Genomic DNA, 15524 nt, shown 5'->3' on the forward strand with positions numbered 1-15524 from the left:
CATTGCAACCTTCCTCCTGGGTATACTATACTACACTTTCCAAGCTCCCTTGCCGTTAGATGTGTACATGTGGCTTAGTTCTGCCTAATGCAATGTTAACAGAAGTGATAGCTACACTACTAGGTCCTACCATAAAACCTTCCCATCCACTATCTGGCTGTCAATATCCAAGTGATCTTGGAAGCCACCTGTTAAAAGTGGCACACCAATGAATGCCACAATGTTCAAATGGCTGAGTAGAGCACAGTCCCTTTAATCCTGATTTCCTCCACCCCCAACACACAACTATACCATGTGGACCCACCTTGCTATTAGGGAAGCAAGAAATAAACTTCTACTATGTTAAACCATGACAATTCCAAGGTTTATTTGGCACAGCAATTAGTCTCTTTTAATTAATACAGAAAATCATTCCCTAAAATGGGGTGTTGCTATTCATTCCCTAAAATGGGGTGTTGCTATAAGAAAAACTAAAATATATGCCATTGGCTTTGTGGCCAGGAAGTGGATAACAAGGAATTAATATCAGATGCTGGAAAGATAGAGGTCTGTGGTATACAGCAGCAAAACATTTGGTAAAACTACAAAAACCTAAAGATAGATCATGTGCCCACTGACCTTATGGCTCTTCCCAGCCAGAGATTACACTTCCCAGTCCCCCCTTGCAATTAAGTAGGGTCATGTGGCCAGCTCTCACCATAATAGGAACAGAAGTGATCTTTGACATCACTATTTCCCTCTTTATATCCTTTCTATCAGCATAATCTTGGAAACCCTATGTTTAAGATGGAAGCTCCACCAAATGGAAGGCACCTAGGTGCCTGAGTCACTGCTTGGAAAACAGCCAACTTCACCAATTAGAAGTATGGGGTTTTAAAAAAATTTTATATGAAAGAAAAATAAACATCTATCACATTAGAAAGATAACACACTTTTAGACTTTTTATGACAGCAGATACCTTAACTGATAAAACAATCTGAAGCTCACATGTCAAAATGAACCAAATCATTTATGCCCATCAACACAATTATTGTTACAGTCAAGAAAATTACTTTGGTAAAAGAACCCTGAAAACATCAAATCAATAAGCATTTCCTTTCAAAGTCAGTATGTTAGGTACAAAGTTAAAAGAACAGGTAAGAGGTTCTGAGAACATAGTCTTGAATGCCAGCTCTACCATTTACTAATTGTAGAGCCTTGAATAAATAGATTTACCATCTTGAAGCCTTCTTGTTCACACATATAAATGAAGAGAATCTACCCTACTTTGTAGAGTTGTTACGACAATATAACATATACAACATGCTTAGGGCATTGAGTAAAGTGCTCAATGATTCTCTTTCCTCATCCAATACTAAGTTCAGGGTATTAAGTGAACCTTAGAAAATTAGTAGTTTGTATTGGAATATAAGGTAACTCTTGAGAAAATTTAATTTAGTAAAAGGCTCCAATCACTGGCCCTGGTGGACGTTAGAAAACACAATACAAGTACAGAATAATAGGGTGAAAGAGAGACAAAGAGCCAGCCTTTCTATCACATCTCAGTAAAAGTCCCTCGGGAAATTATTTCCTTCTTATCTCTTGATTTCTCTGACCCTCCTCAGTCACATTCTCTTTTGTCAAGCACTGAAAGCCTAAAAAGCAGTAACAAAATATACAATAAATCAGATATTTCTTTGTGAGCTTAGGTTTTGTTACCTAACCAGCACAGAACTAAACATACCTGCTCTTCCTCCTTTTTCAAGTTAATCTCACATTATTAGGTGAGTATTATCAGGATGAGCATTCTGATAGGCATAGCTAATAATAATAGCAATACTGTAATGTTTGCTAAGCATTCTATAAAGTCCAAAGAACATTCACATCCATTTTCTCATTATAATGAAAGAATCATAATCAAGTAATACCAAGGAGAAGTAAAACTTTGCAGCCATGAATTTCATGAATCAAGGAGAGATTACAGTGGTTTTGTTAGTCATCAGTAAGCTGCCACATCACTCCAAAAGACAGATGAAACAGTTTATACTCCAGGTTCTTTAACAGAGTATTCCTTTTGAAGATCTGTGCTTCTCTGATGAATTGTCATCTGAGTTAAAAGCTTTATGAATAGAGAAATGACAGATGTCAATGAATAATACTAAAGCCAAATGCTTCATAAAATAGCATTACACAGCAAAAACAAACAAACAAAAAACTTCTGTTGTTCTTTTTAAAAACTTCTTTCTCTCTAGGCACACACGTGCTAAAAATGGATACAACAAGACCAAAACACACATACAAAGGTGATCATTCAGACACAAGGTGAATAAAATGACTGCAGTTCTTTGTGATGAGACAATGCATAAGATAGATTCAAGTCTTAAAAGCAAGTGTAAAAATCAATGCATGGTATACAGTGAAATGCCAACAATAGTTATTAACAAAAGCAACAGAGGAAAAGCAGCAATTTTATTAACCAATGGCCAAATTCCACACTACAAATTCACACACACACATGCACATGTGCAAATGCTCCCATGGAGCTTCCCTTAGTACAGAGCTTCTTTTAATTAAGTGCAAGCTCTGTGCCTACCATGTCTTGCTTGCCTGCAGAGGGAAGGAAAAATTTAGTTCAATAACACTAAACAACACTGATCAAAGGACAAAAAAATATTTTTTACTGTATATCTGACAGCATGTTTTTAGCCAGCAGCATTTTACTTTCTCATTATCTCAGGGGAAGTCTGAATTCACAAGAAAGTAGTCAATTACAGTGCCAACCACCCTGGACACCCTCAATTAATATTCATGCATGAAGAGGATAAGGATAAATTTCAAGATCCATACTTTCTAAAATAGAAATTGGTTTGGCCTGTAAACTGACATGCGAAGAATTACTATCCTTTAGAAGCGGTTCAAATTGGGCTTTAGCATATTTTTTTAACAAGTCCAAGTGCTATGAACAGAAGAAGGCTGGCCCTAAAAACTCAAGAGGGGAGCTCTAGTCTATGCTCGGCCAGCAAATTGCTCTGTTCATCCTCAATCCACTCAACCTCTCCTGAGCCCTAAATTTTCTTATCTAGCTCATAATCTTCTTGCCTATCTCACTGGGATATGCTGAGAATTAAATGAGATTGAAGTTAGAAGTGTTATGTGAACAAAAGATATCACTGACTCTATGTTTTATTCAAAATGACACTCACAGGAAGTGGTCCAAGATGGTAGCATAGGAAGACCCTGAACTCACCACCTCCCATGGGCACACCAACTCTACACCTACATCTAGAGCATTTCCTCCAGAAGAACTGGAGTTTGACTGACCACCTTCTGCACAACAATAAATACAGGAATCACACATAGAAGGATAGTAGAAACAGAGACATGGTAATGATGGGAACACAAACTTGCCTGCTCTGGGGGGGCAGCAAAACAAATCAAAACAGCAGCTTAAAGGGCAACCAGCAAAAAATGAAGGAAATCCATTTAATCACCCTGGAGTCTGCCAAATGATGGGGAAAGTGCTGGAATTTTCTCCATGGTCAGAGGCACCAGTAAACCCATTGTTTATGTCCCATTCTACTTGAATAGCACAGATAGGAGCAGAGTCCTCAAGTTCTAGCTGGTCTGCTAGAGTCACCCCAGTGAACCCCAGGCCATAAGCCCACACCATCTCCAGCCATCCTAACAAGGCAATCCCAGCATGATGTACCCCAGGACCCTCCTGACCTGCACTGAACCCAATCATGCTGCCAAGGTCAACCAAGTGCAGTGTGCCCCAGGACCCACTGGCATATGCGTGTGCTAGCTTCATCTGTCCCACTAGGGCAGCCCCAGTGAGGGACACCCCAAGACTCCCAACCCTGTACTCACTCTACCTCCAGCTGGCCAGCCAAAGCCATCAGGTACTTGCAGTCTACACAGGGCACATTCCTATACAAGGCCACTCCTTCAAGACAGGGAGAGGTAGCTGTTCTGTCTAATTCATAGACATAAACACAGAAACTCAAATAAAATGAGAAGACAGAAGAATATGTTCCAAATGAAAGAATAAGATAAAACTCCAGGAAAAAAAAAACCCTAATGAAACAGAGATAAGTAATTTAACTGATAAATAGTTCAAAGTAGTGGTGATAAAGATGTTCACTGAACTTGGAAGAAGAATAAAGGAACACAGTGAGAACTTCAACAAAGAGACACAAAAATATAAATAACTAAGTAGTTATTTATAAATATAAATAATTAAGTAGTTATTTATAAATATAAATAAGTAGTTATTTATAAACATAAATAACTAAATATTTATAAATATAGTTAATATTTATAAATATAAATAACTAAATAACTATAAATAACTAAACAGAAGCCACAGAGCTAAAGTATATAATAACTAAGCTGAAAAATACACTATAAGGAATCAGTAGCAGATTAGATGATACAGAAAATATGCATCAGTGATCTCGTAGACAAAATTTTGAGAATTACCTAATCAGAATGGCAAAAAGAAAAAAAGTGTTTTAAAAAATAAGAATAGTTTAAGGGACCTCTGGAACAACATCAATCATAATAATATATGCCTTAGAGAGGTCCCAGAAATAGAAGAAAGAAATGGGCAAAAAACTTAGTTGAAGAAATAATGGCTGAAACTTTTCTTAACCTGAGGTAGGGAACAGACATCCAGGTACAGGAAGCACAGAGAGTCCTAAACAAGTTGAACCCAAAAAGGTCCATTAAAAGACATATTATGATTAAATATAATTATAATTAAAATGGCAAAAGTTAAAAAGAAAATCTTTTTTTAATGTTTATTTATTTATTTACTAAGAGACACAGAGAGAGAGACACACAGAGATAAAGAGAGAGAGAAATGAAGGGCAGAAAAAGAGGGAGAGACAGAGAGAATCACAAGCAGACTCCACCCTGTCAGCACAGAGCCCAACATGGGGCTTGAACTCGCAAACTGTGAGATCATGACCTCAGCCAAAATCAAGAGTTGGACCCTTAACTGAATGAACCACCCAGGTGCCCCTAAAGAGAAAATCTTAAAGGAAGAGGAAAAACAAATAGTCACATACAAAACAAACCCCATAAGGCTATCAGCTAATTTTTCAGCAGAAACTCTGCAAGCCAGAAGTAAATGGCAAGACATATTTAAAGTGCTACAAGTGAAAAACTTGCAAACCAAGAATACTCTACCCAGCAAGGCTATCATTCAGAACTAAAAGAAAGAGAGCTTCCAAAGCAAGATAAAGCTAAAGTTCATCACCACTAAGCCAGTCTTATAAGAAATATAAACAGGTTTTTTTTAAGTGGAAAAAAAAACATAACTAGAAATAAGAAAAATACATGAAAGACAAAACCTCACTGGTGAAGGCAAATATATAGTAAAGGCAGTAATTCAGCCACTTAAAATGTTAGTGTGAAGGATAAAAGACAAAAATAAGAAAATCAACTATAACTACAATAAGAAGTTAAGGGATACACACAGAGAAACATGTAAAATCAGACATCAAAAGCATAAAACATGAGGGGGAGTGGTAAAAATATATTATTTTAGAATGCATTTAAACTTAACCAATAATCAGCTTAAAATAGACTGATTATAGGGGCAGCTGGCTGGCTCAGTCGGTTAAATGTCCGACTTAGGCTCAGGTAATGATCTCACAGTTTGTGGATTTGAGCCCCATGCCGGACTCTGTGCTGACAGCTCGAAGCCTGGAACGTGTTTCAGGTTCTGTGTGTGTGTCTTTCTGCCCATCCCCTGCTTGCACTCTGTCTGTCTGTCTCTCTCTCTTTGAAAAACAAATAAACATTTAAAAAAATTTAAATAGGCTTATTACATATATGTATATATGTCAATATATACGAACCTAATGGTAATAACCACAAACCAAAAACTTACAATAGATACACAAAATAAAGAGAAAGGAACCCAAATATAACACTAAAGAAAACCATCGAACTGCAATGGAAGAGACTAAGAGAAGAAGGAACAGAACTACAAAACAATAGAAATCAATTAACAAAATGGCAATAAGCATATACCTATCAATAGTCATTTTTAATGTAAATGGATTCAGGGTGCTTGATTGGCTCAGAGTGTTAAGTGTCTGACCCTTGACTTCAGCTCAGATCATGATCTCACAGTTCTTGGGTTCCAGTCCTGCTTTGGGTTCTGTGCTAATGGTGTAGAGCCACCTTAGGATTTTCTCTCTCCCTATCACTCTGCCTGCACTCTCACTCTCTCACTCTCTCTCACTCTCTCTCTCTCTCTCTCAAAATAAATAAATATTAAAAATTAAATAAATAAATAAATATGAATGGACTAAATGCTCCAATGGATAAAAAATAAAGAAGGTGCACCTTGGGGCGTCTGGGTGGCTCTGTTGGTTGAGCATCTGACTTCAGCTCAGGTCATGATCTCACAGTTCGTGGTTTGAGCCCCACGTTGGGATCTGTGTTGACAGCTCAAAGCCTGGAGCCTGCTTCGGATTCTGTGTCTCCCTCTCTCTCTCTCTGTCCCTCCCCCACTCATGCTTTGTCTCCCTGTCTCTCAAGAATGAATAAACTTTAAGAAATTTTTTTAAAAAATAATTAGGTGCACCTTATTGCACCTGGCTGGCTCAGTCAGTTAAGCGCCTGACTTCAGCTTAGGTCATGCTCTCATGGTTTGTGGGTTCGAGCCCCACGTTGTGTTCTGTGATGACAGCTCAGAGCCTGGACTGCTTCAGATTCTGTGTCTTCCTCTCTCTCTCTCTGCCCCTCTCCCACTCATGATCTGTCTGTCTCTCAAAAATAAATAAATGTTAAAAGAAAAATAAAAAATAAAAATATAAATAAAAATAAATAAATAAATAAATAAGGCCCATCTATATGCTTCTTATAAAAGCCACACTTCATATCTAAAGACAGAGACTAAAAGTAAAGAAAGAAAAAGATAGTCCATGGAAGTGGAAGCAAAAAGAAAAGAAAACTGATGTAGCAATAATTATCAGACAAAACAAACTTTAAAGAACAGCCTGTAGCAAAAGACAAAGAGGTCAATCCAAGAAAAGGATATAACATTCTAAATATTTATGCACTCAACATGGAAGTATATATAGATGTATATATACATATATCAAACATGAACAGACATAAAGAGAGAAATTGACAGTAATATAAATGTAGGAGACTTTAATACCCAACTTGTATCAATGGATAGATCATCCAAACAGAAAATTAGTAAGGAAACATTGGCATTAAACAACACATTAGACTAGACAGACTTAATATATATATATAGTAATCATTTCATCCCCAAACTACAAAATACATATTCTTTTCAAGTGTACATGAAACATTCTCCAGGATAGACCACATATTAGACCATAAAACAAGTCTCAACAAGTCCAAGAAGATTGAAATTATATCAGACCTTTTTTCTGACCACAGCAGTATGTAACTAGATATCAGTTACAAAAACAAAACTGGAAAAAAAAAACCACAAACAAGTAGATACTAAACAACACATTACTAAAAAACCAATGGTCAATGAAAAAAAACAAAGAGGAAATAAAAAAAAAACCTTGAAGCAAATGAAAATGGAAACACAACTTTCTGAAATCTATGGGATGCAGCAAAAGCAGTTTTAATAGAGAGGTTCATAGCAATACAGGCTTACCTAAAGAAGCAAACAAATAAAAATTACCAAGCGAACAATTTAACTTTAAACCTAGAGGAATTAGAAAAAGAAAAACAAACAAAGCCCAAAGTTAAAAGAAGGAAGGAAATACTAAAGACCAGAGTGGAAGTAAACAAAACAGAGACCAAAATAAACAAATAAATAAGAAAGAGCAATTAAACTAAAAGTTGGTTCTTTGCAAATATAAACAAAATTGATAAGCCTCTAGCTAGACTTATCAAGAAAAGGAAGGCCCAAATAAATAAAATCAGAAACGAAAGAGACGTTACAACTGATACAACAGAAATACAAAGGATTATAAGAGACTACTACAAACATTTAAACATCAACAAATTGGAAAAGTTAGATATGGATAAATTCCTAGGAAAACACAGCTTTCAAGAGTGAATCACAAAGGAATAGAAAATCTGAATAGACAAATTACAAACAGCAAAATTGAATCAGTAGCCCCCCTCCCCAAAAAAAGTCCAGACAATACAGCTTCACAGGTGAATTACACCAAACGTTTAAAAAAGAGTTAGCACTTAACCTTCTCAAATTATCTAGAAATTGAAGAGGGAGAAATGCTTCCAAAATCATTTTATAAGGTCAGCATTACCCTGACACCAAAACCAGACAAAGACAACACACACATGTGCACACACACACACACACACACAGAGTGGGGAGGGGAGGAAAGAGGGAGAAAGAAGGAAAGAGAGAGAGAGAGAGAAGGAAAGAAAGAAAAACAAAAATATAGTAAATATCCCTAAAAAACATGGATGCAAAAATCTTCAGCAAAATATTAGCAGACTGAATTCAACAATACATTAAAAGGATCATATACCACAATCAAGTGGAATTTATTTCAGGGATATGAAGATGGTTCAACATCCACAAATTGACGTGATATACCACATTACCAAAACGAATGATAAAAATTACATGATCATCTCAAAAATGAAAAAAAGCATTAACAAAATTCAGCATCAATTTATGATAAATACCCTCAACAAAGTGTGTTTATACGGAACGTACCTCAAAATAATAAAGGTTATATATGACAAACCTATAGCTAACATCATACTAAATGGTGAAAAGTTGAAACCTTTTCTTCTAAAATCAGAAACAAAACGATGCCCACTCTTGCTACTTTTATTCAGTCTAGTATTAGAAGTCCTACCCACAGCAAGAAGAGAGAAAAAAAAAACTAAAAGCATCTAAATTAGAAGAAAGAAAGAAGTTAAATGGTCACTATTCACAAATGACATGATACTATATGTAGAAAACTTTAAAGACTCCACCAAAAAAAAAAACTATTAGAACTAATAAATGAATTCAGTAAACTGTAGTTGGATACAAAATTAACATAATCAGTTGCTTTTATACACTAATAGCAAGCTATCAGAAAGAGAAATTAAGAAAACAACTCCATTTACAACTGCAACAGAAAGAATAAAATACCTAGAAATAAATTTAACCAAGGAGGTGAAAGACCTACACTCTGATAACAATAAAATACTGATGAAAGAAACTGAAGAAAATACAAATAAATGGAAAGATACTCCATGTTCATTGATTGGAAGAATTAGTATTGTTAAAATGTGCATACTATCCAAAGCAAGTTACAGATTCATTGCAAATCCTATAAAAAGTTCCATGGCATTTTCCACTAAACTGGAACAAAAAGTCCTAAAAATTTTATGGAACCAGAAAATATCCCCAAATAATCAAAGCAATCTTGAGAAAAAAGAACAAAGCTGAAGATAACATGCTCCATGATTTAAAACTATACTACAAAGCTACAGTAACCAAAACAGTATGGCACTGGCACAAAAACATGTTGACCAATAGAATAGAAAAGAAAGCCAAGAAAAAAACTCACACATAACATGATCAATTAATCTATAATAAGAGAGGCAAGAATATACAGTGGGTAAAACACAGCTTCTTTAATAAATTGTGTTAGGAACACTGGACAGGTACATGCAACAGAATGAAACTGGACCACTATCTTATAACATATACAAAAATAAATTCAAAACGGATTAAAGACTTGAATGTAAGACCTGATACCATAAAACTCTTAGAAGAAAACATAGACAGAAAGCTCTTTGACATTGGTCTTCACAACATTTTTTTAAACAGTCTTCTCAGACAAGGGCAACAAAAGCTAAAATAAACAAATGGGATTATATAAAACTAAAAGCTTTTGCACATGAAGGAAAAACCATCTACAAAATGAAGAAGCAACCTACTAAACAGGAGAAGATATTTTCAAATCATACATCTGATAAGGGATTAATATCCAAAATACAGAAAGAACTTAATTTATTATCCAAAAATAATACTAATAATTTAATTCTAAAGTGGATAGAAGACTTGAATAGACATTTTTCCAAAAAGACATAGTGATAGCCATCAGACACATGAAAAGATGCTCAACATCACTAACCACCAGGGAAATGCAAATCAAACCCACAATGAGAAATCATCTCACACCTGTCAGAATGGCTATATCAAAAAGACAAGAAATAACCATTGGTGAGGATGTGGAGAAAAGGGAACCTTTATACACTATTGGTAGGAATATAAATTGGTGTAGGCCCTATGGAAAATAGTATGGAGTTTCCTCAAAAAAATTATAAATAGAACTATCATATGACTCAGCAATTTCACTTCTAGCTATTTATCCAAAGAAAATGAAAACACAGTCCAAAAAGATATATACACTCCTATACTCATTGCAGCATTATTTACAGTAACCAAGATATGGAAGCAAACTAGTATCTACTGATAAATGAATGGATAATGAAGATGTGGAGTATATATACAATGGAATATTACTTAGCCATAAAAAGGAATGAACTCTTGCCATTTGTGACAACATGAATGGACCTAGAAGGTATAATACTAAGTGCAATAAGTCAGACAGAGGAACACAAATACTATATGATTTCACCTAAATGTGGAATCCAAAAAACAAAACAAAACAAAACAAAGCAAAAACAAACTCATAGATACAGTAAACAAATTGTTGGTTGCCAGAATGTTGAGGGTTTGGAGGGGGGGCAGGCAAAATAGGTAAGGGGGATCAAGAGATACAAACCTCTAGTTATAAAATAAATAAGTCATGAAGATGCAATGTACAGCATAGGGAATATAGTCAATAATATTGTAATAACTGTAGGGTGAGGGGTGGTAACTAGATTTATCATGGGACCATTTCATAATATATAAAAATATTGAATCACTATGATGTACACCTGAAATTAATAAAATATTTTATGTCAAGTATATTTCAATAAATAAACATATATGTAAAAATTAAAAACAAAGTGACACAGCCACAGGAATAGTTACAAAAACATATGGGCATCACTGAGTAGTTTCACATGATCTCAACTCTTTCTTAACATCTCTCAAGTAATGTCAATTAATTCTTCTCCTTAGACATCCAGATGGCTAACAGACATATGAAAAGATGCTCAACATCACTCATCATCAGGGAAATACAAATCAAAACCATGATGAGATACCACTTCACACCTGTCAGAATGTTGAAAATGAACAACACAAGAAAAAACAGATGTTGGCAAAGATGTGGTGAAAGGGAAGCCCTCTTGTACAGTTGGTGGGAATGCAAACTGATACAGCCACTCTGAAGAACAGTATGGGGGTTCCTTAAGAAATTAAAAATAGAACTACCCTACGATCCAGCAACTGTACTCCTAGGTATTTACCCAATGGATACAAAAGTACAGATTCAAAGATGTACATGCATCCCAATATTTAGAACAGAATTATCAACAATAGCCAATCTATGGAGAGAGCCCAAATGTCCATCAACTAATGAATGGATAAAGAAGATTTGGTATACATATATATTGTATATATTACTCAGCCATCAAAAAGAATGAAATCTTGCCATTTGCAATGACGGATGGAGCTAGAATGTATTATACTAAGCGAATTAACTCAATTAGAGAAAGACAAATATATTATTCACTCATATGTGGAATTCAAGAAACAAACAGATGAACATATGGGAAGTGGGAGGAAAAAGAGTAGAGAGGGAAACAAACCACAAGCATCTGACTCTTGATTTCGGCTCAGGTCATGATCTCATGGTTTGTGGGATCGAGCCCTGCATAAGGCTTTGCGCTGACAGCATGGAGTCTGCTTGGGATTCTCTCTCTCCTTCCCTCTCTGCCCCTCCCCCACTCACACTTTCTCTCTCTCTCAAAATAAATATACTTAAAAAACAAAAAAGAGGGGCACCTGGGTGGCTCAGTAGATTAAGCGACAGACTCTTGGTTTCAGCTCAGGTCATGATCTCATGGTTCGTGGGTCCAAGACCTGCATCAGGCTCCAAAGCTGCAAGCATGGAGCCTGCTTGGGAATCTCTCTCTCTCTCCCTCTCTTTCTGCCCCTCCCCCATTCACACTGTCTGTCTGTCTGTCTCTCTCTCTGTCTCAAAATAAATAAACTTAAAAAAAACATTTCTTAAAAAAGAAAGAGAAACTGTGTCTATATAAACAGTCATAGAACTATTCCAATAATAATGTTCATCCAGTTTAATCCTCCATTGGCCATGGCATAGCAATACTCTGAGTCACCAAAGTAAGAGCTCGAAAAGGTCTCTAATGTGTCCACATCAGTAGGCTGGATATGCAAAATCTGAGAGGATGTACAATACTTTGAAAAGAGAAAGAGGTTTTTTCAAAATCCCAAATTTTGTGTCACAGACTATTACATATTTTTCCCTATACACTGAGGGGGAAATTTTTATTCCAACCCTTTTCATTTTTATGAGCTTAAGTTGGCAAAGTGACTTCATATATGTGTGTATGTATGATAAAGTTCTCTTAAGATAAATATAATTAATATACAAAATTCCCATTTCCTGCAAGGTTTATATTATTCTACAAATGAGTAATTCTCACTTTTATAATTTTCATCTTGGGCTATAAAAAATAAATAAGTAATAACTGGTGTTAGAAGTTAAAATAATAGGGGCACCTGGGTGGCTCACAGTTGGTTAAACGTCTGACTTCAGCTCAAGTCATGATCAAACTCACAGTTTGTGGGTTTGAGCCCCACATCGGGCTCTGTGCTGAGCACTCAGAGCCTGGAGCCTGCTTCATCTCCCTCTCTCTCTGCCCCTCCCCTGGTCATTCATTCTCTACCCACCCCCCCCGCCCACTCTCTCAAAAATAAATAACCATTAAAAAAAATTTTTTAAAGAAGTTAAAGTAATATTTACCTTTAGGAGAAGTGGTAGTGATTGGGAGGGAACATTGGAGGGATTATAAGGGGGCTGAAAATGCATATTTCTTGATGTTGGTGGTGGTTACAGGAATGTAAGAATCAACATGTTTGCCCAGAAATTTACAGCTTTGACCAAGAAGGCTTTACATGGGAAATGAAAGTGGTAAGGTTAAAACGCTCAGTTAAAACTATAAAAATAGAAGGGTTACTTTGGAGGACATGAATGATATTGGAAGAAGACTCACCATGAAGGAAATATTCAATAATTTACATGAGAAATCCATTTGTAAAGAAGAGGCAGGAATGAGTTATGATCTGAGATGTCTATACTCCAAAGCACAATGGGTAATAAATTTAAGATACTAACACAAGGAAATAAATGCAACTTTATTTATAGAATCAGTAAATATTATTTACTGAATGCTGATCACATATTAAGCCCTGGATTACAGAGATGAAATACAATGCATGTAAACTTCAGTGGCTGAGACCTACAGTCTAGTGGATGAGGCAGATTAGGGAACTAACAACTATAGTATTTTAAATACTAGTAGAGATGCATATGAAGAGATGAGGGACATCTAAATCAAACCGGAGGGTTAGGGAAAGCTTACTAAAGTAGGCGGTCTTTAAATAAGAGTCTCGAAGAACAGAAAGAGCAAGGACAGTCTAGACAAAGGAAATAATATATTTCCCAGACTTGACAGGATAAACTCACATCTAGATTTCAGAGATGACAATGCATATTTCAGTGAAAAGAAACCTGGATTGGAGAAAAAGCAGTGCTACGAGTAGAAAACTTGTAAGAGGACTAAAGGAGAAAGAAAGAGACCCGAGACTACTCAGGGGATTTCACTATTTGGAGGCTATGAATGTCACACTCCTAAACAGATGTTTTAAAGGCAAAAAGAGAATGAAAACTTAGATTTACTGAATATCTACTATGTTGCTACTAGACATTGTGTTAAACACATTCACATATACCATCTCAAGATATGGCAATTATGGAGGGCTTCAAAAAGCTATGCATCTCACAGAAATCTATTTGCTAAAAGCATTGTATCTAATAAATTCTTGGTGTGCCTTGATAAGAATCCCTGTTTGAAGTGTTAAAAGGAAGAATAACGATATTGCACTCTGAACTCAGTTTTGATCAACAAAGATCAGAAAATTAGTTAATGAAACAGAAGTGGTATTAACATTGGGGAAAATCCAAAATGTTATCTTAAATCTGTTATAGTCAGGGAAAGGACTGCTAAATATAGTCAGACTTGCATTCTAAATATAGTCAGACTTGTTACTGGACAGTACTTTCTAAACCTTTCAAGTACAGGGACTTCTTTTATAACACAAATCATGTTTTACAGACCTTTACATGGTAGTTACATCAATTAGTTAAAAATACTTTTTAATTTAAAAAAATAGACTTTGTTGAGGGGTGATTGAACAAGCATTACTATCATAAAAGCAAATATGATTTTTAGAATTTGCTTGGATGCACCTGGGTGGCTCAGTTGGTTAAGTGTCCGACTCCAGCTCAGGTCATGATCTCACGGTTTGTGTGTTTGAGCCCCTCATCTGGCTGGGTGCTGTCTCTCAGGCTCTGTGCTGACAGCTCAGAGTCTGGAACCTGCCTTGGATTCTGTGTGTACCTCTCTGCCCCTCCCCCGCTCGCACTCTGTCCCTGTCTCTCAAAAATACCTAAACATTAAAAATTTTTCAAAAAAAATAGAATTTGCTTGAACATTTGTTCCCAAGAAAGTAATTAGAAATGCAAAATAACATAAATACTAAGTACAGCAGAGTGCTTTTCATTTGAACAAACATTACCTATCTATAAAATCCATTTTAATATATTCTGAGTACAATCTCAGCAGCACTGTTTTTATCAGGTATTAACAAAGTGCAAAGTATTGTGAATAATATGCACATTTATGAAACCTACTCTTGTAGAATGACATACAAGGTTGGATGCCTGCTCCTGCCAGCAGGAAGTGAACGATTTCTCACTTTGGAGAAGTGCATTATATCTTTGAGGCTAACCTGGGGTCATTTAGTAAATTGTCTTTTCCAAGCACTAAATAGCTACCAGCTTCAAATAGTTAATGAACCCCATAAAAAGCAAGTGATTTAGTTCTTTCTCCCTGGTAGGGTCAAGCCAGTCTATTCATTAATCCTCTCCCCATTCAAGTGAGTCAGGGAAGGCACACATATTATAATCCCAATTACATGACTGGGACATTTAAGTCCAGAAGTGCTTACTGACTGGCACAAGGCCACAGAGAAGTTATGTGCAGAGCTGTGACAGGAATTCATAAGCCTCTGGGTCCAGGGCTAAGTCCACAGAGCAATCTTGTAGAGGTGCTATGGCTTGGCCTCGATAAATCTGAAAATGTCCTCATGTAAATAAGCCCAGTTCAAGTTAAAAATAAAATCCTTAAGATATGGATTTCTCTCTGAAAATGTAATCCTACTTAAAGGAATTATTTTATAAATGAATAATGAAACATTGACTCACAATTTATTTACAACAAGAAGATTTTTACATCTAAGATGACTGAATGCAGTTCATAAATAGTACTAAAACCAGAAATCGCTTTCTTATGACATTAA

The 15524-nt window shown here is 35.8% G+C and overlaps 1 protein-coding gene across 11 annotated transcripts in view; it reads right to left on the reverse strand.

Annotated features, from left to right (window-relative positions):
* SLC44A5 (solute carrier family 44 member 5) overlaps positions 1 to 15524 on the reverse strand; it is a 369855-nt gene that overhangs the window by 262820 nt on the left and 91511 nt on the right. The window lies entirely within an intron of this gene.

The sequence above is a fragment of the Acinonyx jubatus genome, chromosome C1 (assembly GCF_027475565.1).
Source record: "Acinonyx jubatus isolate Ajub_Pintada_27869175 chromosome C1, VMU_Ajub_asm_v1.0, whole genome shotgun sequence".
Lineage (NCBI taxonomy): Eukaryota > Metazoa > Chordata > Mammalia > Carnivora > Felidae > Acinonyx > Acinonyx jubatus.